Raw genomic sequence first — 27,727 nt, forward strand, 5'->3', positions numbered from 1 at the left:
AGATTTTAGGGTTGGGAGGAGTTGTTCTCCAAAGTTATTAGGCTTCCCTGGTGGCTCAGTGGTTAAGAATCCTCCTGCCAATTCAGGGAGCAGAGGTTCGAGCCCTAGTCCAGGAAGATCCAACGTGCCACGAAGCAACTAAGCCTGTGCGCCACAACTGTTGAACCTGTGCTCTCGAACCTGGGAGCCACAGCTACTGAAACCTGCACACTGGAGAGCTCATTCTCCACAACAAGAGAAGCCACTGCAAGGAGAGTAGCCTCCGCTTGCTGCAACTAGAAAAGAGTCCATGCAGCAACAAGGACTCCGCACAGCCAAAAATATAGAAAAAAAAGCAGGTTATGTATTTTGTTCCCCCAACTACAGAGTCCTAGTTTACCTCTGAATTAGACCCTGCTGTTTTAATGATGGGTATTTCTTAAAATCCTTTTCATAGCCAATTCTATTCTTTGCTGTACTTCAAATGTAAACACAACCCATCTCCACAGGTTTGCTGCTTCCCAGCTCCCTCACCTTTTGCTCTCAGCTTGTTTTTTGTCCCTTTATTAAAAAAAAAAAATTTTAAGTCTCCCATTCTTCCCAGCTGTAGAGACTGTGGGAATGTTTTTTTACGTAAACTTTGCCAATCATAAGAGGAAATCACGTTGCACTTTATGGAATACTCAGATCATCTTGGCTCTTTTCTCTTTTGGTTGCTGCTCAAAATTTTTTGTTGTTGTTAACTTCCAGGTCAGTGTTTTGAATGCTTTAATTTGCCAGAATTCAGACCTCCTCATGAGTGGGTAACTGATGTGTTTATTTTATTAACTAAAGTATATTTGAGCGGTTATCTTTTGTCTGGTGGTGTTTTCAGGATGCTTATTTAAAAGTTATTTCATTCCATTTTCTTCTTTATAATTGCTTATATTTTAAACTTTTTCTAAAAGTATAATAATGCTTTTATTTTTTAACTTAATGAATTTATTTAGTTTTGACTGTGCTGGGTCTTCATTGCTGTGCGGGGGCTATTCTCGTTGCAGTGTGCAGGCTTCTCATTGCAGTGGCGTCTCTTGTGGCGGAGCACAGCTTCTAGGGAGCGTGGGCTTCAGCAGTTGCAGCACTAAGGCTCAGCAGTTGTGGCGCACAAACTTAGTTGCTTTGTGGCACGTGGGATCTTCCTGGACCAGGGATCAAACGTGTGTCCCCTGCATTGACAAGCGGATTCTTTACCTCTGAGCCACCAGGGAAGGCCTATAATACCTTTTTAAAATTAGAAATAACCTGTATTATTTTAAAAATTATTTCACTAATTTAGTCAAAATTATTTTGATGGGAATTCCTAGCTTAATTGATTGATTTAAAAAGCATTTAATTCATTTTCCCACTGTCTATGAATGTAAAGCCTTAACAGTCTCTACATTAACAAAACTTCATCAATGAGCAAAATAGTTGAACAGATTTTTTTTGTTTTTGGTAATGAAAAAGGTTTGGATTAGAGTAGAAACGCATGGGCTCAGTTACTCTATGGCATGTCGGATCTTCCCATACCAGGGATTGAACACGTGGACTCTTCACCAGTGGACCATCAGGGAAGCCCAAAACTGAAACGTTTTTAACACAAGAATTAAATTTGCAGCTGCTCCTGCAAATTGAACACTGGTTCAGTCTGGCAAACAAATGAAAGATCTGGGTGACTGTAATATGCCAAAGCCTTTGACTCTGTGGATCACAATAAACTGTGGAAAATTCTGAAAGAGATGGGACTACCAGACCACCTGACCTGCCTCTTCAGAAACCTATATGCAGGTAAGGAAGCAGCATGGAACAACAGACTGGTTCCAAATAGGAAAAGAAGTACGTCAAGGGTGTATATTGTCACCCTGCTTATTTAACTTCTATGCAGAGTACATCGTGAGAAACACTGGGCTGGAAGAAGCACAAGCTGGAATCAAGATTGCCGGGAGAAATATCAATAACCACAGATATGCAGATGACAACACCCTTATGGCAGAAAGTGAAGAGGAACTCAAAAGCCTCTTGATGAAAGTGAAAGAGGAGAGCAAAAAAGTTGGCTTAAAGCTCAACATTCAGAAAACGAAGATCATGGCATCTGGTCCCATCATTTCATTGCAAATAGATGGGGAAACAGTGGAAACGGTGTCAGATTTTATTTTGGGGGGGCTCCAAAATCACTGCAGATGGTGATTGCAGGCATGAAATTAAAAGACGCTTACTCCTTGGAAGGAAAGTTATGACCAACCTAGAGAGCATATTCAAAAGCAGAGACATTACTTTGCCAACAAAGGCCCGTCTAGTCAAGGCTATGGTTTTTCCTGTGGTCATGTATGGATGTGAGAGTTGGACTGTGAAGAAAGCTGAGTGCTGAAGAATTGATGCTTTTGAACTGTGGTGTTGGAGAAGACTGTTGAGAGTCCCTTGGACTGCAAGGAGATCCAACCAGTCCATTCTAAAGGAGATCAGTCCTGGGTGTTCATTGGAAGGAATGATGCTAAAGCTGAAACTCCGGTACTTTGGCCACCTCATGCGGAGAGTTGACTCATTGGAAAAGACTGATGCTGGGAGGGATTGAGGACAGGAGGAGAAGGGGACGACAAAGGATGAGATGGCTAGATGGCATCACCGACTCTATGGACATGAATTTGAGTGAACTCCAGGAGTTGGTGATGGACAGGGAGGCCTGGTGTGCTGCAATTCATGGGGTTGCAAAGAGTCGGACACGACTGAGCTACTGAACTGAACTGAATGGGACTTTGTGAACATATGTAGTAGGACTTTTTCCTCCAATTCCCTGTTAACCATAGAGTTTTAAAGAAATGTTTAACTTTGTAAGTTGAATCTTTAAAGCTATTCTGTTTGGTTTTCTTGCCAATCATATTGATGTCATTTGTAGGAAAAGGGTAATAGAACATATGTTGCTGTCTTGGTGTTTCATCTGTTGGCCAGCCTTTGAATAGCTGTTGTCTTTAAAAGTTTATTTTATTCTTAAAGTTGAAAAGTATGTTTGCTTTCAGTCTGCCATAATATATTTTAATTTTGGAAATCTTTATTACAGACTTTAATATTAAGAGGTTCAGGATTCCCATTAACTAATATTCTGTGCTAGATCTGTTTTTACATGCTAAAGAAATGATACTTGATAAATGCTCCTATATAATTTATTTCCATAAATATTTATGTACCTTAGCAGTTGTTTCTGTCTCTTATTACAAATGTTTATTATAAATAGCTCTTTTCTCTCTCTACAGGACAATCCTTCATATACAGACTGTGTCACTTGGACCCTTCTATTTTTATTCTATTCAGCCAGCTTAGCAGGGTTTCAAGAACAGTATTTATAAATTTCCAGGTATGAAAAATTTTAATTGATATTATACCTAACTGAAATATATAGATAAAAAGTTTTTCAGTTATAGATTTTATATATCAGAGTATGGGTTTATTGCTTGAAAATTCACTATATAAAAGATTCAGCATTCTGATCTTGGCCAGGTCTCCCTGCTCACTTATGGCTAAATGTTCAATTCATTGCCCATCTTATATATATATATCTCTACCATTCTGCCTTTAAAAAATTTTTTTTAATTTATTTATTTGGCTGTGTTGAGTCTTAGTTGTGGCACGTTGATTCTCTAGTTGTGGCCCATGCGCTCCAGAGTTCACAGGCTCAGTAGTTGCAGTTCATGTGGGATCTTAGTTCCCCAGTCAGGGATCAAATCGAAGTCCCCTGCATTGCAAGGTGGACTCTTAACCGCTGGACTGCCAGGGGAGTCCCTCTTCCATTTGGCTTTAATCAAAGACATATTACATAAGAGCTAGAGATTATCTAGACCAATCCCCTCAATTTTCAGAGAAGGAAATGAAACCTAGAAAGGTGAAGTTGCTTGTCCCTGCACATATAGCTAATTTAGTGGCAGAACTCGTGGCAGAACTCTGATCTCCCAGCTCTCCCAAGGAAGCACTGAAGGACTATAGCTCATCAGTTACATCCTGCAGCTTTGAAGTCACTTTCTGAATTAATATCCTCCCCACTCTTTTTTCATCTAGGCTTCACTGCAACTTTTGGGATTTTAGTTCCCTGACCAGGGATTGAACCCCCGGCCCTCGGCAGTGAAAGCTTTGAGTCCTAACCACTGGACCACCAATGAATTCCCTGGGTTACTCTTTTCTGTAAAATGGAGCTAACAATACTGTCTACCTTCTAGGTTGCTGTGTCAGGATTCAGGAGATAGAGCACATTGCTATTATTATAGCTCTCTGTGGCTCTTTCATTTCACAATGTGTAGACCCCTTCACTGCTTCTTAAAGCTCCTCACCCTCGGTGTACCTGTCACATGCTCTCCTGATTCTTCTTATATTTCTCTGTCTGTAACTCTGCCTTCTCTTTCCCATTCTGCTCCACAGTCAGGGCAGTCCTCCAGCTTCTCCCCACAGATCTCTCCCACATCACCACCTTCAAGTCTGACGTCCCCTCTGAACTTCAGACTAGGATTTCCAGTAGCCCTCTGGTCACAGCTACCTGATTTCCCACTCACATCAGACACCATGTACTTAAAACCTAAGTCATTGCTTTTTCCCTAACTTGGCTTTCTTCCTTCTGGCTTTCTAATATCTGTTAGTGATACTGCTAAACACCAATCACTGGGTTCTCTTTCTTTCTCTCTAGCCTTCCACAGCCAATTACAAATCATGGTACACTTTGGTACAATTGGGCAAGTCGAATAAGAGTTGTAAGAGCTCTGGAGACTGCAGTGGGGCTCTCTGAACATACGCAGTAGAATTTTTCAATCAGCCATCAAGACCCATGGATTTATATCCCATTCAGGTCATTTGTATCTTTCCCTTCCTTCGCATTCCTGCCATCATCACTGTGTTCAGACCAGTAAGCAGATTGACAATTGCAATAGTATAGCTGTTTGTTCACCGAGCACTCGCTTGGTTTGTTCTCTCTTTCTTCCAAGAAATATAACTTCCTGACGTGTCATAATGGAATGTGAGCTTGTCATTTGTTCATCTGGCACATGAATCTCGACATAAGTAGACACAGAATATTATTACTCTGTGAGCTCCCAAGATATCTTCATCATGAATTACAACCTAGATCTGGATAAATGTGAGACTGATAGTTAATATTGCACCCACTTGTTTGACACACTTAAAAAAAATTTTAATATATATTCATATGGTTCCAAACTCAGAATGTTAGAAAAGTATACCATATAACGTCTCCCCTCCATCTTTGCCTCTATCTCCCAGATCCCAGCTTGCCTCCAGTTAGCAACCACTGTCCTGGTTTTCCAGAGTTTCCACTTTTTTCCCTTATATTTTGTGTGTGTGTTCCTTGCTTTTTAAAAAGACTTAGCTGTGTGTATCATGTGTCATATTTGCATCTTAGCCATCTTTCCATATGGCTTTCCTCCCCTGCTGATGGGCATTTTTCTAGTCTTTTGCTGTTGCGGACAGTGCTGCAGTGGATAACTATGTGCACGTGTCACCTCGATCATGCACCAGTATGCCAGTGCTAGGGCTCAGTCGCTCAGTCGTGCCCGACTCTTTGCGACCCCGTGGACGGTGGCCCGCCGGGTTCCTCTGTCCATGGGATTTCCCAGGCAAGAATACTGGACTGGATTGCCATTTCTTTCTCCAGCGAATCTTCCTGACCCAGGGATTAAACCCATATCTCTTGCATCTCGTGCATTGGCGGGCGAATTCCTTACCGCTTTGCCACCTGGGAAGCCCCATGTACTAGTATGCCTGTAGGATAAATTTCCAGGAGTGAAGTTGCCTGGTCAGAGAATATATGCATTCATCGTTTTGAGAACTGTTGACAAATTGCCTTCCATGGAATGACACCAATTTATATTTCTACCAGTCAAGATTGAATGTGCTTAGTTTCCCACAGTCATCAATATTATCAAATGTTTGGATTTTGTTGCTGATTTGAGAGAGGAAAAATGAAACATCAATATAGCTTTAATTTGCATTTATAGTTTTATGACTGAGGTTGAACATCCCTTCATATGATATTTGTATTTCTTTTTCTGTGAACTATTCTTTGTCTTATTTTTTCTTAGGTTATCATTCTTTTCTAGCAAATTTCTTAGAAGCTTAGTGTATATTATGGAGATTGCCATTTCTCTAATAGATGTTTTTGCCATGTTGTCATCTGTCTTTTGCCTTTTCGTGGTATATTTTGTCATACAGAATTTTGTTTTATCTTTATGTCATCACGTGTATCAGTCATTTATGGCTTTTGTATTTTGAGTCATGGTTATAAAGGCCTTTCCCAATTTGAGTTTATAAACCTTCTATATATTTTCTTAGCACTTTTATGGACTTATTTTCACACCTAAGTCTTTGATCCATATGGCATTTATCGTGGTATGAGATGGGGGTGTAAATACAGCTTATTTTTTTTTTCCAGAAGGCTAAAAATTGTCCCAATGGCACTTAGTAAATTGCTCATCTTTTTAACGCAGGTTCATCATATATTAAATTCCCACATATATTGGGATGCTTTTCTGGATTTCCTAGTATACTCCACTGGTCTGTCTTTGTCTTTATCATCAGCATCACAGTTTTAATTATTGATGAAGTATATAATATAACTGAATGTCTGTTGGTGCTAATTCCTTCTCTTTGTTCTTTTCCAAAATTTAACTGGCTGTTGTATATTTATTTTTCCATAAAACTTTAGCATCAAGTTGTATTGATCTTAAAATGACCTCCTGTTATTTTTATTATGATCATGTTATATTATAAAATGACTTAGGAAGAATTGATATCTTAATAATATGTTGAACGTTCCTATTCAAAGAGTTTGATTTTCTGCAGTCTTCTCTTGTGTCCTTAAGTTTTTTTTCATGAGTCTTATGCATTTCTTGTTAAATTTATTCCTCCGTATTTTGTATTTTTAATGCTGTTGAAAATAGGAGTCCTTTATTTCATTATATTTCTTACCTGGTATGTTTTTTTTTGCACATATATATATATAAAAGTTAATGAGTTAATGATTTCTAATATGAACTTCATAATCTCCTGCCCCCTGTTAATACTCTTTTTGTTTGTGGTAATTTTGCAGTTGATTCCCTATCGTTTTCCAGGTATACAGTCATATCCACAACAGTGGTAATTTTACCTCCTACTTTCTAGTTTTCCTTTCTCTAGTTTCTTTCTCAAGCCTTATTGCATTGGCTAATGTCTCCAAAACGATGTTAAATAGTATGTAGTGGGAATAGATGGCATCATCCTTGTTCTGTTGCTGACTTTACTGGGTAACTTCTATTAAATGCTAGGTTTGGGGCTAAAATAGATATATTTTTATCAGGATCAAACTTTTAATAGATTATAGACCAGACTCTGTGCCATAAAATGGAGATTAAAAAAATAAAATGAATATGACTATACCTGCCTTCAAAGAGTTTATAGGAAAAGGTAAGCACAAAAATTAGTGTGAAAGGTGTCACAGTAAAGTTATGTATAGTTCACAATGGGGACACACACAAAAGGTGATAACTAATCAGCTTGAACCCCATGTCAAGAGAAAATCCTAAAGAACAGTGTACTCCAAACGTGTTGGCTTAGTTTGCCTTTGAAATGTTTTCATTGAATTAATTATAGAATGTCCTTAACTTTGAAGTCAGGATATAGGGAAAGTCATATAAATAACCTTTGTTATTCCTGCCCTGCAAATAGGTTCATTATTACCATTTTTCTAGATTCTATATATATACATTAATACACAATATTTTTTTTTTCTTTTTGACTTCACTCAGTATAACAGGCTCTAAGTTAATCCACCTCACTAGCACTGACTCAAATTTGTTCCTTTTTATGGCTGAGTCGGAGAAGGCAATGGCAACCCACTCCAGTACTCTTGCCTGGAAACTCCCATGGACGGAGGAGCCTGGTGGGCTGCAGTCCATGGGGTCGCTAAGAGTCGGATATGACTGAGCGACTTCACTTTCACTTTTCACTTTCCTGCATTGGAGAAGGAAATGGCAACCTACTCCAGTGTTCTTGCCTGGAGAATCCCAAGGATGGAGGAGCCTGGTAGGCTACCGTCCATGGGGTCGCTAAGAGTCGGATATGACTGAGCGACTTCACTTTCACTTTTCACTTTCCTGCATTGGAGAAGGAAATGGCAACCTACTCCAGTGTTCTTGCCTGGAGAATCCCAAGGATGGAGGAGCCTGGTAGGCTACCGTCCATGGGGTCGCTAAGAGTCGGATATGACTGAGCGACTTCACTTTCACTTTTCACTTTCCTGCATTGGAGAAGGAAATGGCAACCTACTCCAGTGTTCTTGCCTGGAGAATCCCAAGGATGGAGGAGCCTGGTAGGCTACCGTCCATGGGGTCGCACAGAGTCTGACACAACTGAAGCAACTTAGCAACAGCAGCAGCAGCAGCATGGCTGAGTAATATTCCATTGTATGTGTGCAGGGCAGTAATAGAGACATATAGATACTGCAGGGGATGGAAAGGGTGGGACAAATTGAGAGGGTAACATTGAAACATATACATTACCATATGTAACATAGCAGGAAGTTGCTGTATAACACAGGGAGCTCATGACAACCTAGAAGGGTGGAATGAGGTGAGGGGTGGAAGGGAGGTTCGAGAGGGAGGGGATATATGTATACTTATGGCTGATTCACATTGTTGTACAGCAGAAACCAACTCAACATTGTAAAGCAATTATCTTCCAATCAAAAGTAAATTTTTTAAAAAAGAACCTTGTTATTTCAATAAGGAGATTAGTGAAGATATTTATTGAATGTCTCAAACATTAAATCAAGGCTGGGCTTCCCTGGTGGTAAAGGATCCATCTGCAATGCAGGAGACCCAGGTTCAATCCTTGGGTGGGGAAGATCCTCTGGAGAAGGAAATAGCTACCCACTCTAGTATTCTTGCCTGGAAAATCCCATGGGCAGAGGAGCCTGGCTGGCTGCAGTCCATGGGTTGCAAAGAGTCAGACACAACTGAGCGAGTAAATCACCACCACTTACACATAGACATGGTCTCTCCTCATGTGATTATTTCCAAGCAGGCAAATAAAATGCATTCCAGCAATTGCCATGGCATACATGTATACAGTGCAATGGGTCCTGGAAGAAATAGCAATTAGTATGAACCCAGGAAAGTCAAGGAAAGCTTCCCAAGTGATGCTGTGTTTGAGCTGACTCTGAAGGAAGAGTAAGAGCTTCTTAGACTGAGAAGCGTGGTTTTAATTGTAGCATAGGAACAATATATAAAAAGCTTGGCAGCGTGAAGGGTATAATGTACCTGGGAATGGCATAGATCTTAAGAGTGGGAGGTAGGTAGCTGGAAGGAGATGAGCATACAGAGATTGGCAGAAGTTGGGTCCCAAGGGGTATTAAATCCATTCATAGAAATATGGGCCTTATCAAGGAGGCAGGAAGGAGCACTAAAGAATTTTAAACAGGAGAATCTGGAAAAATCACATACTTCAGGATGGATTGAAGGGTAAAAGATAAAAGGCAAGGAGACCAGTTAGGAAGTTGATTGTATTGGTCCGACTATTCTCTATAATGACATTTAATGCCCTCAGAAGAATTCACATACAGATTCCTCTTAGAAGTTAGCGCCAGAAAAATTCATTTCATAGTGGGCAAATGTTGCGAGCATTATATAAATTGTTTTTATTTCTGTTTTGTTTTGTTTTTTGCCTTGGATTACAGTACAAATGGTGCTCAATATAAACCTACAGAAACCATCTCATCTCCATTTTAAATTTCTAATTTCTATTGTAAAGTATGCTTCATTTATATGTATTTAAAACTACTTTTAAAAAGATGTATGATCATTTTGGAAAATATACACAAATGTAATGGAAAAATATAAATTCCTGACATCATCTACTGCCGCCACTCCCCAAGTGGTTCCATCCTAAATTAGTGACATTCTACCTCCATCTCAACTGCAGATAGAACTTGTTACTTGCAAGGGGGCAAATTCTGTGTTGAGCAGCTTAACCTGGTATTACTCAAAATAGTTTTCTGTGTTTTTTTTACCAAAACAGTAAGAAATACTACATTTCACATCTTGACCGGGACTTACCTGGTAACTCAGCTGGTAAAGAATCTGCCTGCAATGCAGGAGACCCTGGTTCAATTCCTGGGTCAGAAAGATCCCCTGGAGAAGGGATAGGCTACACACTCCAGTATTCTTGGGCTTCCCTGGTGGCTCAGATGGTAAAGAATCGGCCTGTAATGCAGGACACCTGGGTTTGACCCCTGGGTTGGGAAGATCCCCTGGAGGAGGGCATGGCAACTCACTCCAGTATTTTTGCCTGGAGAATCCCCATGGACAGAGGAGACTGGCAGGCCACAGTCCATGGGATCCCAAAGAACTGGACACGATTGAGCAACTAAACACAGCACATCTTGACCTGTACACACCTGGGATTCTGTATATTAATCTATCTCTCTATCTGAAACAGAAAATTCATGTAAGAATTCTTACTACTTGCAGTAAGCTCTAATATTTTAAATTCTATTTTGCGTTCTTTAAAATCCTACTTGTAGCCACTAAATTGATTTCACAGCCCACTAATGGACTGAGATAAGCAGTAAAATAACCACTGACTTAAAACTTCCCAAACCTTATTGTGCTTGCATATAAATATGAAGACACTAGATCAAGACACCTGAGTTCAAAAAATCCCATCAAGTTCTCATTTTAAAGAAACTGTTCTTCATGTTGAGTTAACATCTGCCTCCTTTTAGTCCTAGCCATTGGTCCATTTTGCTTTTCAGAACCACACTGAAACATTTATTCAACAAATATGACTGAGCACCTGTGTGCCAGACATGCTCTGTGCTAGGGATGCTGAACAGTCAGCCCTTGTGGAACTTAACATTCTAGTGATCAGTCCAGAGGACTCGTCTACCAGAGCTGCTGGAAGAATAGTTCTGCTTCCTCTTCCACATAATTGTTCTTCAGTATTGGAAGACAACTATCATGTTTCCTTTTAATCTTTTCTCCCAGTTTCTAAACTGACATAGTTTCTATGACAACAGCTGTTGAGTCATAGTGATCAACTGAAACTTCCCATACTAAAGATGGACTTGCCAAGGTAACCTCTAATAGTGATATTGAAGCAAAGATTTGTTTAAAGTTGGGGAACAAGTTATGTGAAGATCTGGGTGAGGAGGGTTCCTGACACAGGGGCTCTCAGGAGTGCATTGGCACGTTGGGAAACATCAAAACCATTGAGGCTAGAGGTAGGGGCAGATAGGGGATGGGAGGAAAGATCTTGCAGTCCTTTTAGAGGAGAGTAATGATTTTGGAATTCTTTCTGAAACGAAAACCTCTGGAAGTTTTGAGAAGAGGAATGATAACGACATGGCTTATATTTTAGCAGATCCCTCTGGTAAAAGCAGAGCCGGAAAGAAAGCTAAGGCATTAGTCTGTTTATTCAAGTGTTCTTTTATGATCCTCCTTATAGAGTTTTATCATATGCTTCCTAAACTTCCTGCATATTTCTTAAGATATTTAATTTTAACAATTTTGCGAGAACCTTTCATTGCATTGGATAGCTAGCTACTCATTTTTGTGTGTTCACTTTGTGTGTTTTATAACTGGATATCTTCGTATATTCTCTTGTTTCTAGGAGTGGTTTTTTTTTTTTTACTTTATTAAGGTATGATTTACATACAGTAAGAGGTACAGTGTTTAAGTGTACAGGTTCAATGGGTTTTGATGTGTATTCATGTGTAACAGTCACCATAAAGGAGACAGAACATTTCTATCACCCTGAATTTCCCTTATGCCCCCCCCCATGCCTTTGATCAGCCTCCTTTCTGTCACTCTCCATTCGTCTTGCCCGTTTCTAGAATTTCATGTGACTGGAATCACACACTGTTGACTGTTTTGTATCTAGCTTTTGTTGAGGCTAATGCTTTTGAGATTCATTCATGTCATTTTGTGTATCAGAGGTTTGTTCTTTTCTGTTGCTCACTGCTGTTCTTTGGTATGGATGTACCACAATTTATCCATTCACCAGTTGATGGACATTTCTTTTTAGATGAGGATGAATGTGAATGAAGCAGCTCTAATTTCTTGTACAAACCTCTTCTGTGGACATATATTTTCATTTCTCTAGGGTAAATACTTAGGAATGGAATTTTGGGGTCCTGGAGTAGGTTAACTTTACTGGAACTGCTAAACAGTTTTCCAAAGTAATTGTACCATTTTACATTCCCACCAGCGGTGTATGAGATCCAGTTTCTCCACATCCTTGTCAACACTTGGTACTGTCAGTCTTTTTAGTTTTAGCCATTACAGTGGGTGTGTAATGATCTTTCATGTTTCATTGTGTACTTCCCTAATGGTTAATGATATTGAACATTTTTTCATGTGCTAATTTGTGTATCTTTTAGTGAAATATCAGTTCAAATCATTTGCCAATGAGTTGTTTGTCCTCTTATTGAGTTTTTTGAAGTCTTTATCTATTCTAGATACAAGTCTTTAAAAATTATCTTTATTTATTTATGGCTATGCTGGATCTTTGTTGCTGTGTGAGGACTTTCTCTAGTTGGGGAGAGCAGGGGCTATCTCTTGTTGCAGTGCGTGGGCTTCTCACTGTGGTGGTTTCTCTTGTTGTGGAGCATGAGCTTTAGGGTGCATGGGCTTCAGTAGCTGCTGCACATGGGCTCAGTAGTTGCAGCTCGCAGGCTCCAGAGCACAGGCTCAGTAGTTGTGGCTCATGGGCTTAGTTGCCCTGAGGCATCTGGGATCTTCCTGGGCCAGAGATCAAACCCACATCCCATGCATTAACAGGCAGTTCTTAACCACTGGACCACCGGGGAAGTCCTGTCTTTCATTTTAGATTGGACTGATCCCAACATGTCCCAGATCATTTGACCTCTGAAAATGTCAATGAGGAGGCAAAACTCTCAGTCTTCATGGTGTTTGTCTCCTGCCTTCTAGCATACATTTTTCTTACTAAGGTATCTAAGATACTTGCTACTTTCTTCTCATTGTGTCCAATCAGCATTATAATATCAATGTAGTGAACTGTTGTCCCTGACAGGTGAAAACAAACTGCTGCTAATCCATATAGAGACAAAACATCTCTCAAGTCAATGGCTGTATTCCAAGGGCCTGGTACCATGTTGATTTGCTTCAATAGAAAGATCACATCTGGAACAACAGCTACAGTCAGAATTACCCAGTGACTAAGCATACTAATGGAGAAGGAAATGGCAACCCACTCTAGTATTCTTGCCTGGAAAATTCCATGGACAGAGGAGCCTGGTGGGCTACAGTTTATGGGGTCACAAAGAATCAGACATGACTGAATGACGAACAAGCATACTAAAATCTACACTCAGTGCCCAAGACCTGTCTACCTTCTGCAGAGGCCAGAGAGGCAGATTAAATGCAGAAGTGATAGGAATCACTACCCTAACATCTTTGGAGCCTTTGAAGGTGGCACTAATCTATGTTATTTCAAGGGATTTAGTATTGGTTTTGGTTTATGCTGGTAGGGAAGGAAAGTTAAGAATTTCTGTTTGTTTCAAAGTCTCTGAGTCGTGTCTGACTCTTTGTGACCCCAGGGACTGTAGCCCCCCAGGCTTCTCTGTCCATGGAATTCTCCAGGCAAGAATACTGGAGTGGGTAGCCATTCCCTTCTCCAGGGGATCTTCCCAACCCAGGGATTGAACCCTGGTCTCCTACATTGCAAGCAGATTCTTTACCATCTGAGCCACCAGGGAAGCCCAAGAATACTGGAATGGGTAGTCTATCCCTTCTCCAGCGGATCTTCCCAACCCAGGAGTCGAACTAGGATCTCCTGTATTGCAGGTGGATTCTTTACCAGCTGAGTTACCAGGGAAGCCCCTTATCATAATAGCCCCCATACCATGATTAGGGAGCTACAGTGGGGTTTTTGCCAGTTGCTAAGTAGGGTTTTTGGAAATGTATTTCAGAAATAGGAAAAATAACCATAGGGTGAGATAGACACAGGCCAGAACTCCATTAACATTGCCTCAATAAATGCCTACTTTGATTGGTGAATCACAATGGCGTTTTGGGTACCCCAGGATTAATGCCCATTCAGAACCAGTATCTCTCAGTCCCTGAAAGATCTAGATAGTTCCTTTCTCCTAGTGTTCAGTCATCCTAGTAAATGGCTTCACTTATATTCATTTAGTAATGACCTGCTGCTGCTGCTGCTGCTGCTGCTAAGTCGCTTCAGTCGTGTCCGACTCTGTGTGACCCCATAGACGGCAGCCCACCAGGCTTCCCCGTCCCTGGGATTCTCCAGGCAAGAACACTGGAGTGGGTTGCCATTTCATTCTCCAATGCATGAAAGTGAAAAGTGAAAGTGAAGTCGCTCAGTCGTGTCCGACTCTTCGCAACCCCATGGACTGCAGCCCACCAGGCTCCTCCATCCATGGGAGTTTCCAGGCAAGAGTACTGGAGTTGGGTGCCATTGCCTTCTCTGTAGTAATGACCTACTAGGACATTATTTCAGGTCCCTTGAGGAAGACTTGTAGGAGATTTTTAATATGTACTTGTGGGAGTGTAGTGTCCTTCTTCAATCAAATGTTCTATAAATCCAGTTCTGTAAAGCAGCTTCAAAATTCTCCAAGCCAGGCTTCAGCAATACGTGAACCGTGAACTGCCTGATGTTCAAGCTAGTTTTAGAAAAGGCAGAGGAACCAGAGATCAAATTGCCAACATCCTCTGGATCATGGAAAAAGCAAGAGAGTTCCAGAAAAACATCTATTTCTGCTTTATTGACTATGCCAAAGCCTTCGATTGTGTGGATCACAATAAACTGTGGAAAATTCTGAAAGAGATGGGAATACCAGACCACCTAACCTGCCTCTTGAGAAACCTATATGCAGGTCAGGAAGCAACATTTAGGACTGGACATGGAACAACAGACTGGTTCAAAATAGGAAAAGGAGTACGTCAAGGCTGTATATTGTCACCCTGCTTGTTTAACTTCTATGCAGAGTACATCATGAGAAACGCTGGACTGGAAGAAACACAAGCTGGAATCAAGATTGCCAGGAGAAATATCAATAACCTCAGATATGCAGATGACACCACCCTTATGGCAGAAAGTGAAGAGGAACTCAAAAGCCTCTTGATGAAAGTGAAAGAGGAGAGCGAAAAAGTTGGCTTAAAGTTCAACATTCAGAAAACGAAGATCATGGCATCCGGTTCCATCACTTCATGGGAAATAGATGGGGAAACAGTGTCGGACTTTATTTTTTCGGGCTCCAAAATCAGTACAGATGGTGATTGCAACCATGAAATTAAAAGACTCTTACTCCTTGGAAGAAAAGTTATGACCAACCTAGACAGTATATTCAAAAGCAGAGACATTACTTTGCCGACTAAGGTCCATCTAGTCAAGGCTATGGTTTTTCCAGTAGTCATGTATGGATGTGAGAGTTGGACTGTGAAGAAGGCTGAGTGCCAAAGAATTGATGCGTTTAAACTGTGGTGTTGGAGAAGACTCTTGAGAGTCCCTTGGACTGCAAGGAGATCCAACCAGTCCATTCTGAAGGAGATCAGCCCTGGGATTTCTTTGGAAGGAATGATGCTAAGCTGAAACTCCAGTACTTTGGCCACCTCATGCGAAGAGTTGACTCAATGGAAAAGACTCTGATGCTGGGAGGGATTGGGGGCAGGAGGAGAAGGGGACAACTGAGGATGAGATGGCTGGATGGCATCACGGACTCGATGGACGTGAGTCTGAGTGAACTCCGGGAGATGGTGATGGACAGGGAGGCCTGGCGTGCTGCGATTCATGGGGTCGCAAAGAGTCGGACACGACTGAGCGACTGAACTGAACTGAACTGAAAGCAGCTTAGGTCTGAGGTATCGATGGCAGGCTATCATACTCCAATATGACAAACCAAATCAGATTCCTAAAAACAAACAAACAAACAAACAAATCAGATTCCTGCTCAGTAGACCTAGAGTTTCTGTCTGGTGGTTGGTTGTTTTTTTGTTATATAGACCGAGTTAATACTCCAGTAAGCTGTTTGTTTAGACAGTTCCCAGAGACAACAAGATCAGTTAGCCATCACCAAAGATCCAGCCCTGCTGTTGTTGTTTAGTCACTAAGTCATGTCCGACTCTGTGACCCCAGGTACTGCAGCATGCGAGGTTTCTCTGTCCTCCACTATCTCTCAGAGTTTGCTTAGATTTATGTCCATTGAGTCAGTGATACTATCTAACCATTTCATCCTCTTCCAGTCCCTTCTTCTTTTGCCTTCAGTCTTTGCCAGCATGAAGGCCTTTTCCAATGAGTCGGCTCTTTGCATCAGGTGGCCAAAGTATTGGAGCTTCAGTTTAGCATCAGTCCTTAAAATGAATATTCAGGGTTGATTTTCTTTAGGATTGACTGGTTTGATCTCCTTGCTGTCCAAGGAACTCTCAAGAGTCTTCTCCAGCACCACAGTTTGAAAGGATCAGTTCTTCAGTACTCATCTTTCTTTATGGTCCAACTCTCACATCCATACATGACTACTGGAAAAACTATGGCTTTTATTATATGGATCTTTATCAGCAAAGTGATGTCTCTGCTTTTTAATATGCTGTTCTAGCTTTTCTTATCATAGCTTTTCTTCCAAGGAGCAAGCATCTTTTAATTTCATGGCTGCAGTCACCATCCACAGTGATTTTGGAACCCAAGAAAATAAAATCTGCTACTATTTCCACTTTTTCCCTATTTGCCACGAAGTGATGGGACTGGATGCCATGATCTTAGTTTTTCTAATCTTGAGTTTGAAGCCAGCTTTTTCACTCTCGTCTTTCACCCTCATCAAGAGTCTCTTTAGTTTCTCCTCACTTTCTGCCCCAGTATTCTTGCCAGGAGAATTCCCTGGACAGAGGAGGCTGGTGGGCCACAGTCCATGGGGTTGTAAAGAGTCGGACAAGACTGAGCGACTACACTTTCACTTTTTCACTTTCTGTCATTAGAGTGATATCATCTGCATATCTGAGGTTGTTGATATTTCTCCTGGCTTGACTCCAGGAGAGTCTTGACTCCAGCTTGTGATTCGTTCATCCTGGCGTTTCACTTGATGTACTCTGTATATAAGTTAAATAAGCCAGGGTGACAATATATAACTTTGATGTACTCTCTTCACACACAAAGGCTTTAGTGTAGTAGTGAAGCAAAAGTAGGTGTTTTTCTGGAACTCTTTTGTCTTCTCCATGATCCAGTTAATGTTGGCAGTTTGATCCCTGCTGTAGACTATGGTGATCAGATGCACATCGTCACCAGCATTTAACCACTGTCACCTGGCCTTTTGCACTCTGGGATCTTATCATCCCATTCATTGAGGACTTTTTCTCCTGTCATCCCCATCCTACAGATGATAACCTCCATATCTAAGTGAAGGAAGTGTCCTCTGGACATTTGGGTTTCTTCCTCTACATTCCAGAATTTTTGGCATCTCAACTTCATTGAATATAGTTCAGTCTTGAGGTCAAGTTGTGGTCAGCCAGTGAAACATTTTCAGAGACATTCCTAAGTGCTTTAGCTCACTAACAACTCTTCCTACATGATAATTTTACATTACCCTCCCTGGGAAATACTGGGATCTGACTCTGGCCGTGGTCTGGTGGTAGTGGGAAGTGGGGAGGTATGTCTGGAGGAAAATTGGCGTCTCCTTGCAAAGTAGTTGCCTCAGGTGAATTTCTTCTGTCTTCAGGAAAAGGAAGGCTGGTCTCCTCAGACTGAGAAGGACAGGCAGCTTCCTTGGTGAGGGAAGCTCTTGGGAATTTAGAGGTTCAAGTTTCTCAGAATCTAGTCAGATGTTCCCATTCCAAGTCTTAGGGTCTCCCTCACCATCAGTGCCTGTCGCATCAGAGACTTGGTCAGGATGTTAAAACAACCTGTGTTGTTATTTTGCCACCCACCCATTTGGGGTCTAATTTTCAGCTATATGCACCATGTGATTTCACAGAGAGCTTAGCTTTGCTTAGGGTCATCATCAAAGTTCTCTGATTCTCTTATGGTGACTTGAGTTTACAGACTGGAATGTATCATTTCCTCTCTGTAAGTGCCTCAGTACAGTCAGAAGCAGATGGTCTTCCAAGTCCTTGTAGTCATCATTACTATCATGCTGGTCAAATGCAGCAGCCACTTGGTCTCCCAAAGCATTGCCTTTGATAGGACTTTATCCTGAGCAAACATGAGTGATGAGGTAGGTAATCATAATGCCGCTACATTTCCACTTTACATCGACAGTAAGCCCATCACTCTGTTCAAGCTCAAGCAGTCAGCAAACCAATCCCCAAATCCTATTTTGGAGGGTCTATTTTTCCTGGGACCTTTTCTGTTGTTAAGATTGTTTAGTAAGAGTCCTATCCAGAAAACGGAAGTCATTCCAGATATTCCAAACAGAGATAATATACTACAGGAAACTGCAAGGGTGTGGGAAGATCTGGAAGAGCACAAATTAGGATGGGGGCTGGAGGAACAAAAAAGAAGGAGAAGATACTCAGAGACCACAGGGCTTGAGAGTTCACAAGCCCTTGAAGCTCAACCCACAAGCATGTGCTGCCTGCTGCCCTTCTGGAGACACAATCAGTCTTGGATCTGCTGAAGAGTTGCCACCTCAATCAGAACTTGAATCACCAAAAAGATTCTGTATCTGCCTCAGCTGCTGTCCAGAGTCATCCCATCGTGCTACTATTACAACTGTGAGAGCTAAAAGGTGGAAATTTCTCTCTTCCTCTGGTCTTCTGTTTCCATTCTGACCCATTTAGCATATCTTACAGGAAATTAACTGATGAGAGATCCTGGGTCATGAGATTTCAGACTCTCGGCCCCAGACTCTACTTATCAGAACATAGCGGAATACAAAAGGGCAGTTGTTTGGCTTAAATAGGTATGCTATAGGTAAAAATGATCAGTTCAGTTCAGTTCAGTCCAGTCGCTCAGTTGTATCCAACTCTTTGCGACCCCATGAACCGCAGCATGCCAGGCCTCCCTATCCATCACCAACTCCCAGAGTCCACCCAAACCCATGTCCATTGAGTTGGTGATGCCATCCAACCATCTCATCCTGTCGTTCCCTTCTCCTCCTGCCTTCAATCTTTCCTAGCATCAGGGTCTTTTCAAATGAGTCAGCTCTTCGAAAGCAGGTGGCCAAATCAGCTTCAACATCAGTCCTTCCAGTAAACACCCAGGATTGATTTCCTTTAGGATGGACTGGTTGGATCTCCTTGCAGTCCAAGGGATGCTCAAGAGTCTTCTCCAACACCACAGTTCAAAAGCATCAATTCTTCAGTGCTCAGGTTTCTTTATGGTCCAACTCTCACATCCGTACATGACAACAGGAAAAACCATAGCCTTGACTAGAAGCTACCATCACTTTGACTAGTGATTACCATCACTTTGTTGACAAAGTGATGTCTCTGCTTTTTAATATGCTGTCTAGGTTGGTCATAACTTTCCTTCCAAGGATTAAGCGTCTTTTAATTTCATGGTTGCAATCACCGTCTACAGTGATTTTGGAGCCCAGAAAAATAAAGTCAGCCACTGTTTCCCCATCTATTTGCCATGAAGTGATGGGACTGGATGCCATGACCTTAGTTTTCTGAATGTTGAGCTTTAAGGCAACTTTTTCACTCTCCTCTTTCACTTTCATCAAGAGGCTCTTTAGTTTTTCTTCTCTTTCTGCCATAAGGGTGGTGTCAACTGCATATCTGAGGTTATTGATATTTCTCCCAGCAATCTTGATCTTGATTCCAGCTTGTCCTTCATCCAGCCCAGCATTTCTCACGATGTACTCTGAATATAAGTTAAATAAGCAGGGTGACAATATATAGCCTTGATGTACTCCTTTTCCTATTGGGAACCAGTCTGTTATTCCATGTCCAGTTCTAACTGTTGCTTCCTGACCTGCATACAGGTTTCTCAAGAGGCAGGTCAAGTGGTCTGGTATTCCCATCTCTTTCAGAATTTTCCACAGTTTATTGTGAACCACACAGTCAAAGGCTTTGGCATAGTAGGTTCAGGCTAGTTTTAGAAAAGGCAGAGGAACCAGAGATCAAATTGCTAGCTGGATTATCGAAAAAATGATCAGTACAGAAACCAAAACCTGTTGCCTTAGTTACGAAAGCCTGGCAAGAGCAAAGAACAAACTTACTTAACCCTAGATGGGCAGATTAAGGAAAAACAGCAATTTCTCCTGCCTGTCAGTTGCTAAAGTCTAGCAATGCAACAGTTTCACCAATACAAATCCACTGAATATTTATTATCTAATATGGGTTAAGCTCAGTTTATCTTGTGATACTTTAATCTTGTGATTTGAGTGAAAAGTATAAATCAGAGTAGATTAAAGATCAGATAAACATTTTTATATTTAATAACTGTACTTCTACTGTATTACTCCATCTGCATCATTTTCACAAATAGTGATATTTACTTAGAGACCAAAGGCGTCCATAATGAGCTCCCATCCTACTCCCTTCTAAGGGAGCACACTTTGTCTGTATACTCTGTCACTGTCTCTTCCTGTTGCAAAGAGGGTATCCATCCCTCCCATCCCTCACTAATCCTTTCTGATAGTAACCGTTTTCATGTGTTCTCAATCTTCCTGTTTCATCTGGAAGTTTATTTCTTCAGTTATCTCTCTTTTTCTTTATAAAATATTCAAATTCTTCAGCCTTGACCCCACTTTCCCTTACTATCGCTTCCTCCCTTATTCTCTTTCTCTTTATAGCAAAACTCTTTGAAAAGAGTTGTGTGTGCTTCTCTCTCTCATCCCATTCTCCCTTAAACCCACTCTAACACACACATATACACATACTCTCCGCTGATAAATCCAGTGGTCAACCCTTAGTCCTCATCTTACCAAAACTAACACAGTTGATCTACCCTTTCTCCCTTGAAACACTTTCTTCCCCTCCAGGATATTTCTTTTTTATATTTCTGGCTTTCCTTTCAGGCATCTTTGCTTGGTCCTCTTCATCTCTGTATTCTCTAAATGTTAAGAGTGCCAAGGACTTGTATCTGTTCTGTGTAGTCTCCTCCTTTGTAATCACATCTAATTTCATGACTGTAAATACCATCTATATGCTGATGGTTGCCAGTCTTATATCCCCAGCCTATTTTCTTAACTCTACTCATGTGCCCAGCTGCCCACTCTTCATCTCTTATTGGATGAATAACGGGCCATGTTAAACTTAACGTGTCCAAAATTGAGCTCCAGGTTCCAGCCCCTACCACCTGTTTCTCACCTAGTCTTTCCCATTTCAACAAATGGCAAGTCCCTTTTGCCAGTACTCAGGCCATAAAGCTTGGAGTCATCCGTGATCGTTCTTTCTCTTCCCTGCCGTATGTTTGTTACCTGGTTGTGTGTGTGTGAATTACCTCCTTCCTTTTATCTATTGGAATCTTTTCATTAAGCCCCTGGAACTCAGTCTCCATCCTGTCGTGAAAGTATACTTTTCTTTTCAGGACTGGAGTACACAGCTCTAGGAGTTCATCTGCCAACTGGAGGTATTTCACTTTAGGGAAGAATCATGTGACTGCCCTTTGACACAGTCTCTTGCTAAAATCATTCCCCCTGCTCTCAGCCTTTTCAGAGGTCCTCTTCTTTCTTCTGCTTTTCAAAACAGTGTTCAAGTCTCTGCAGTGAGAAGATAATTTTCCACTTTACTTTCACTGTTAACATCCTCCCACTCCCCATCAACTCTCAGTGAGGAGCCTGTTTAAATTTGTACAGTGACTACTGTTTGCAACTCTTAACAATACTGATGCTCACTTTGAATGTCTACAGATTGCCTGCATAGCAAATTCTTGTTGACACTTAGACTGAAAAAGAAAATCTGTTTCTCCCCCAAGGAATTAACTTTTATTAAATCTTTTAAAAATAGAATTAGTGTTTATGTAAGACATGTCTGAAAAGGAACTGGCAATGACTTGGTCATCAATTTATCTTTCCTCTGTGAAACCAACTTTGATTCCTTTCAGGGTTAAGAATGGATTTTAAAGAATAGTTACACTAATAGTTAGATGAAAGTTAACAAAGAATTCAGAATCTTCAGATATAACATAAGTTGAGATTATATGGTTACAAGTTAAAAGGAAAACCACCTCAGATTGACTTAAGGAAAAGGACATTTATTGGCTCAAGTAACTTAAAAGTCCAAGGATCGATATAGCTTAAGGCATGACTGAGCCTAGGGCTGGGGTCAGCGAAAGGAGCCAGTGTCTGGTTTTGTTAGTTTGATTTTTAGCCACATTGCACAGCATGTGGGATCTTAGTTCTGGACCAGAGGTTGAACTGGAGGCCCATATATTGTAAGTGTGGAGTCTTAATCACTGGACCACAAAGGAAGTCCCCTGTCTGTGTCTATTTTTGTAAATAAAGCTTTATTGGAATACAACCATGCCCATTCCTTCTCATATTGTCTTGATGTTTTTATGCTCTGAATTGAAGCATAGTGGTGAAGCTGAATAGTTGTCAAGAGATCTATGACCACTATGTTTTGTGGGTTTTCCCCCTTAACCCCAGGTCCCACAAGAGTGCCCCTATTTCAGATGCTAATCAAAAGTCAGATTGCCCCTATTTCAGATGCTAATCAAAAGTCAGATTGCCCCTATTTCAGATGCTAATCACAAGTCAGATTGTTCCCTGTGCTTCTGACCAACTGGCTATAAATCAGAGGTTCCCAGGACCCCCTCCTTGATTAATCTACGAGAGTGAATCACAGAATTCAGAAAACTAGTTACTTACTGGTTCATTACAAAGGGTATTAAGCAGTCATGAATGAACAACTGGATGAACAGAGACATAGGACAAGATGCTGAAACCAGGAGCTTCTGTCCTGTGGAGTTTGGAGCTGGCAAGTGGGTGAGTTCTGGCTCACCAGCCTGCAAGTTCAGAACCCCATCCTTCTTGGTTTTTATGGAGGCTTCATCACATAGGCGTGATTGATTAAATCATTGGCCATTGGTGATTGATTCAACCTCCAGCCCCTCTTTCTCCTTCAGAGGTCATGAGGTGGGACTGTTAATCCACTAATTGTTCTCCCTGGCAATCCCCCATTCTTTAGGAGACTTCCAAAAGTCACTTTATTGGGACTTCCCTGGTGGTCTGGTGGTTAAGACCGGCACTCCCAATGCAGGGGGCTCAAGTTTGATCTCTGGTCAATGAACTTGATCCCGAATGCTACAACTAAGATTCAGTGCAGCCAAATAAATAGTCAAAAAAATGTCACCTTATTAACATAAACTCAGTTATGGTTGAAAGGGACTTGTTATAGGTAACAAGATGCCCATTTCACCTTCATGACTCTGATATGATTTCAAATATTATAACACAAGATGCTCCCATTGCTCTCACCGCTTAGAAAATTCCAAGGGTTTGGAGAACTGTAAGCCAGGAACCATGGACAAAGTCCAAAATACATATTTGTTATAAATCACATTTTCACGCCCACAAACCCTGAAATATTTCCCATCTCGCCCTTTACAGAAATGAATGACCAGCCTCTGGTCTAGAGAAAAAATGATGTCGATTGGATCTGGTCTTTCTATTTCTCTGCTCTGGTTTCCCCAGGGTTGATCCCTTCTCGTGTAGGTTCTCTTATGGTGGCAGAAAATCTGCATAGCTCCAGGCTCACATCCTCATAAGACTGGTCTTCTTTCCTAGTTGCTCCAATAAAAAATGCTAAGACTGGCTTTGATTGAACCTCCTTTTGTGGCCTTGTTTGATATGTCCATCCCCAAACCAATAACTGGCCATGGGAATGCAGTACTCCGATTTGCCAGGTCAAGGTCACAAGTCGCCCTCTGGAGTGATGAGTCGAATGAATATCTTCCAGACCCATAAGAACTGAAGAAGTGAAGGGTTGATCTTAAGAAAAGTTGAGGAGCTATTTCCAGAAAAAGGTATTGAATGAGTAGGGGGAGTAGTAGGAATAGAATAATGAGTAAACAGAAGGGAAATTACATAACAAGCTGGTAACCAAAAGTGCCCTTTGAAACAGAATAGCAAGTTTAAATAGCTACAGCTTCTTCCGTTAATACGGAAACAAATACTTTCCCTTTTCACCAATTCATTTATTAAAAAAAAAAGTATTTATTTATTTTTTTGGCTGTGCCAGGTCTTAGTTGTGGCACACGAGGTCTTCAGTCTCGGTTGCCACATGCAGGATCTTTAGTTGCAGCACGCAAACTTTTAGTTGCAACATGTGAGATCGAGTTCCCTGACCAAGGATCGAACTCGGGACCCCTGCACTGGGAGCATAGAGTCAACCATTGGACCACTAGGGAAGCCCCTCACCAGTTCATTTTAAATCAAGATTTAGGTCAACTAAGTGAAATTACTATTTTTATTTATTACAGTTTGATATTGGCAATTTCATGCAGTTTATATTAGCTTCCTAGGGTAGGCTACAACAAAGCACCACAAAGTGGGTGGCTTAAAACAACTGAAATTTATTCTCTCAGTCTGGAGACTGGAAGTCAGAAACCAAAGTGTCAGTAAGGCCACACTCCCTCCAAAGCTCCAGGGAGAATCCTTCCAGCTTCTGGTGGTTGCAGGTATTCCTTGACTTGGAGTTGCATAACTCCAATCTCTACCTCTTCACGTGGCTTTTCTTTCTTGTGTGTATTTATGCATCCTCTCTTCTTGGTATAAGGACACCAGTCATTGGACTTAGGGCCCACCCTAATCCAGTATGGGCTTCCCAGGTGGTGCTAGTGGTAAAGAACCCGCCTGCCAATCCAGGAGACATGACAGACACGGGTTTGATCCCTGGGTTGGGAAGATCCTCTGGAGGAGGGCATGGCAACCCACTCTATTATTCTTGCCTGGAGAACTACAGTCCACGGGGTCACAAAGAGTCAGACATGACTGAAGTAACCTAGAACGCATGCTCTAATCCACTATGAGTTCATCCTGATTATATCTGCAGAGACATTCTTTCCAATAAGGTTACATCCTGAGCTTCCAGGTAGACATGAATTTTGAAGGGACAGTATTCAACCCACTACTTGGTTTATACATATATTATTGGAAAATTGAAAAAGCAGAAGATTTATCTTTTCAGCCTCTAAATAAATAGAAAAATAAAGACTGGGTTAGTGTGTATTCCAGGAATGCAAAGATGATTCAATATCCAAAAAATCCATTAATGTAATATATCATTTTAATAGATTGTTATGGGTTGAATTGTGTTCCTCCTAAAAAGATATATTGAAGTCCGAACCTACAGTACCGTCTTTGAAAGTAGGGTTTTTACAGGTGTAATTAATCAAGATGAGGTCATACTGGAGTATGGCTCTTTCATTCAAAATGACTAGGGTCCTTATAAGAAGACATTGTGACGATACAGGAGAGATCTCCCTGTGGAGACACAGAGACACACAGGGAGAAGATAGCCCTGTGAAGATGCAGCAAAGGTGGAGGTTCTGCAGCCGCAAACTGAGGAACACTTGGGGCCACCAGAAGACAGGAAAAAGCAAAGAAGGGCTCCTCTCTTAAAGATTTCAGAGGGAGCCTGGCCCTGCTGACTTCGATTTCAGATCTCTAGATAGACTCCAGACTGTGAGACAGTATGTTTCTGTTGTTTTAAGTCACCCAGTTGATGGTATTTTCTTAACAGCAGCCCTAGGAAACCAATAGCCAGATTAAGAGAAAAAAGCGTATAAATACAGAATAAGCATTCAATACAATTTAGCACTCATTTACGATACCGATTTTTAATTAATGTATTTGTTTATTTTTGGCTGTGCTGGGTCTTTGTTGCTGCTCAGGCTTCTCTCTCGTTGTGATGAGCAGGGGCTTCTCTCTCCTTGCGGTGTACAGGCTTCTCACTGTGCGGGCTTCTCTTGTTGGGGAACGTGGGATCTAGGACTGGTGGGCTCAGTAGTGCTGCACATGGCTCAGTAGTTGCTGCACATGGCTCAGTAGTTGCAATCCCTTGGGTCCCGAACACAGGCTCAATAGTTGTGCCCAGGCTTAGTTGCCTTATGGCACGTGGGATCCTCCCAGACCAAGGATCAAACCCCTGTCTCCTATATTGGCAGGTGGATTCTTTTACCACTGAACCACCAGAGAAGCCCCTAAACATTCTTAATGGTAAGATTTTAGCAGCATTTCCACTCAGCCCATGAAGCCTACTAGCCCATTCACTATAGCAATAAAACCTATAAGCAACAGAAATAAATCTAACAAAAAACATTCAAGATCATAAATAAAATAAGGAAACATTACTGAAGAATATGCAGGAAGACCTAAATGAGTGGTGACTTATACCATATTCATGGATAATAGGACAATAGTAGAGGTATTTCCCTGGCAGTCCCGTGATTGACTCCATGCTTCCATGGCAGGGGGCATAGGTTCAGTCTCTAGTTGGGGAAGTTCCACGTGCTGTGAAGTGTGGCCAAGAAAAAAAAAGAAAGAATATTTTTTAAGAAAAAGACTCAGTATTATAAAGATGTATGGTCTCACATAATCTCTAAATTCAATTCCAGAAATAATCCCTATAGGATATTTTAGAAGTGAAATATGATAAGCTTATCATAATTTTTCTATAGACAAACAAGAGACAATCATATTTTTTAATGTTATTTGAAGAAGACTTATGAGGGAGAGTTTTCGTTTTCTAAATTTAGTTTAAATTTGGAGTTTAAATTTAAACTCAATTTAGAGTTTTAGTAATTAAAGCTGTGCAGTATTGGGGGAGAGAAATAGATGAATTGAACCAGAAAAGGAGCTTAGAAATAGACCCATGAATTTGTGGAAACTAGATGTATAACAGAAGTAGCATTACAAATTAGCAGGGAAAGGATTTTCTGTTCAATAAGTAGTGCCAGAAAGATTGGTATCTTTATGAAAAATATTAGAATACCATATGCAAAATCAATAGTTGGTTAAAACCCTAAAAGTGAGAAACAGAACTTTGTTAAAAAAAAAAACCTCTACGTCCTTGAGATAGGGATTTCTTAAACAAGATAGAGAAAGCACGTTAACAGACTGATACGTTTGACCATACTAACACTAAAAGCTGCTGTTTAATAAAAACTCACCGTTAAGGGAGTTAAAAAGACAGACCACAGATGGGAGGCGATATCTGCAAGACTTATAACCAATAAAGGATTAGTTTGTTGGATATATAAAGGATACCTATAAATCAATAAGAAAAAGATAACCAATTTAAAAAATAAGAAAGGATATTGTGTAGACAGCATTATTGGCCCCAGTTCATCACCCTCTACCAACATTCACACTCTTTGCTGTGTGATTTTGCAGTTCTTCCCACTAACAGACCAGAAGATATTTCTTCTCCTCTGTACTTTAGATTCGGCCATGTGATTTGCTTTAGTCTGTTAGGACATGGTGCATGTGACACAGTGGCAGCTGCAAGCCTAAGCTTTAAGAGACCTCATGTAGTTCCACTTGGGTTTATGTCCTTTAGCCATTGTTGTGAGAAGAAATTGTCCAGGCTGGCCTACTAGTCCTGGGAGGAAGATGTCAGACCATGAAGTAACAGCCACTTCAGACAAGCTGCCACATTTAACCCACAAGCGCATGAGCTAAATGAATACTTAATTATTGTATAACATTGTTTTGGTAGTTAGCTGTTATGCAGTGGTACTTATCAACATTGTAATGAGCAAAGAAATTCACTTAGTCAAGGTCAACAAACATTAAAAGTTGTTCAGCCCATTCAAATAAAAGCAATAGCATACCATTGTATGTTTT

General features: G+C 40.9%; 1 protein-coding gene across 1 annotated transcript in view; it reads left to right on the top strand.

Annotated features, from left to right (window-relative positions):
• Positions 1-27,727, top strand: part of ZBTB8A (zinc finger and BTB domain containing 8A) — a 61,158-nt gene that overhangs the window by 12,474 nt on the left and 20,957 nt on the right. The window contains exon 2 of the mRNA XM_018057844.1: positions 3,246-3,346. The gene's annotated coding sequence lies outside the window, so the exon portion shown is untranslated. The remainder of the gene's footprint in view (positions 1-3,245; positions 3,347-27,727) is intronic.

This window comes from Capra hircus, chromosome 2 (genome assembly GCF_001704415.2).
Source record: "Capra hircus breed San Clemente chromosome 2, ASM170441v1, whole genome shotgun sequence".
Taxonomy (NCBI): Eukaryota; Metazoa; Chordata; class Mammalia; order Artiodactyla; family Bovidae; genus Capra; species Capra hircus.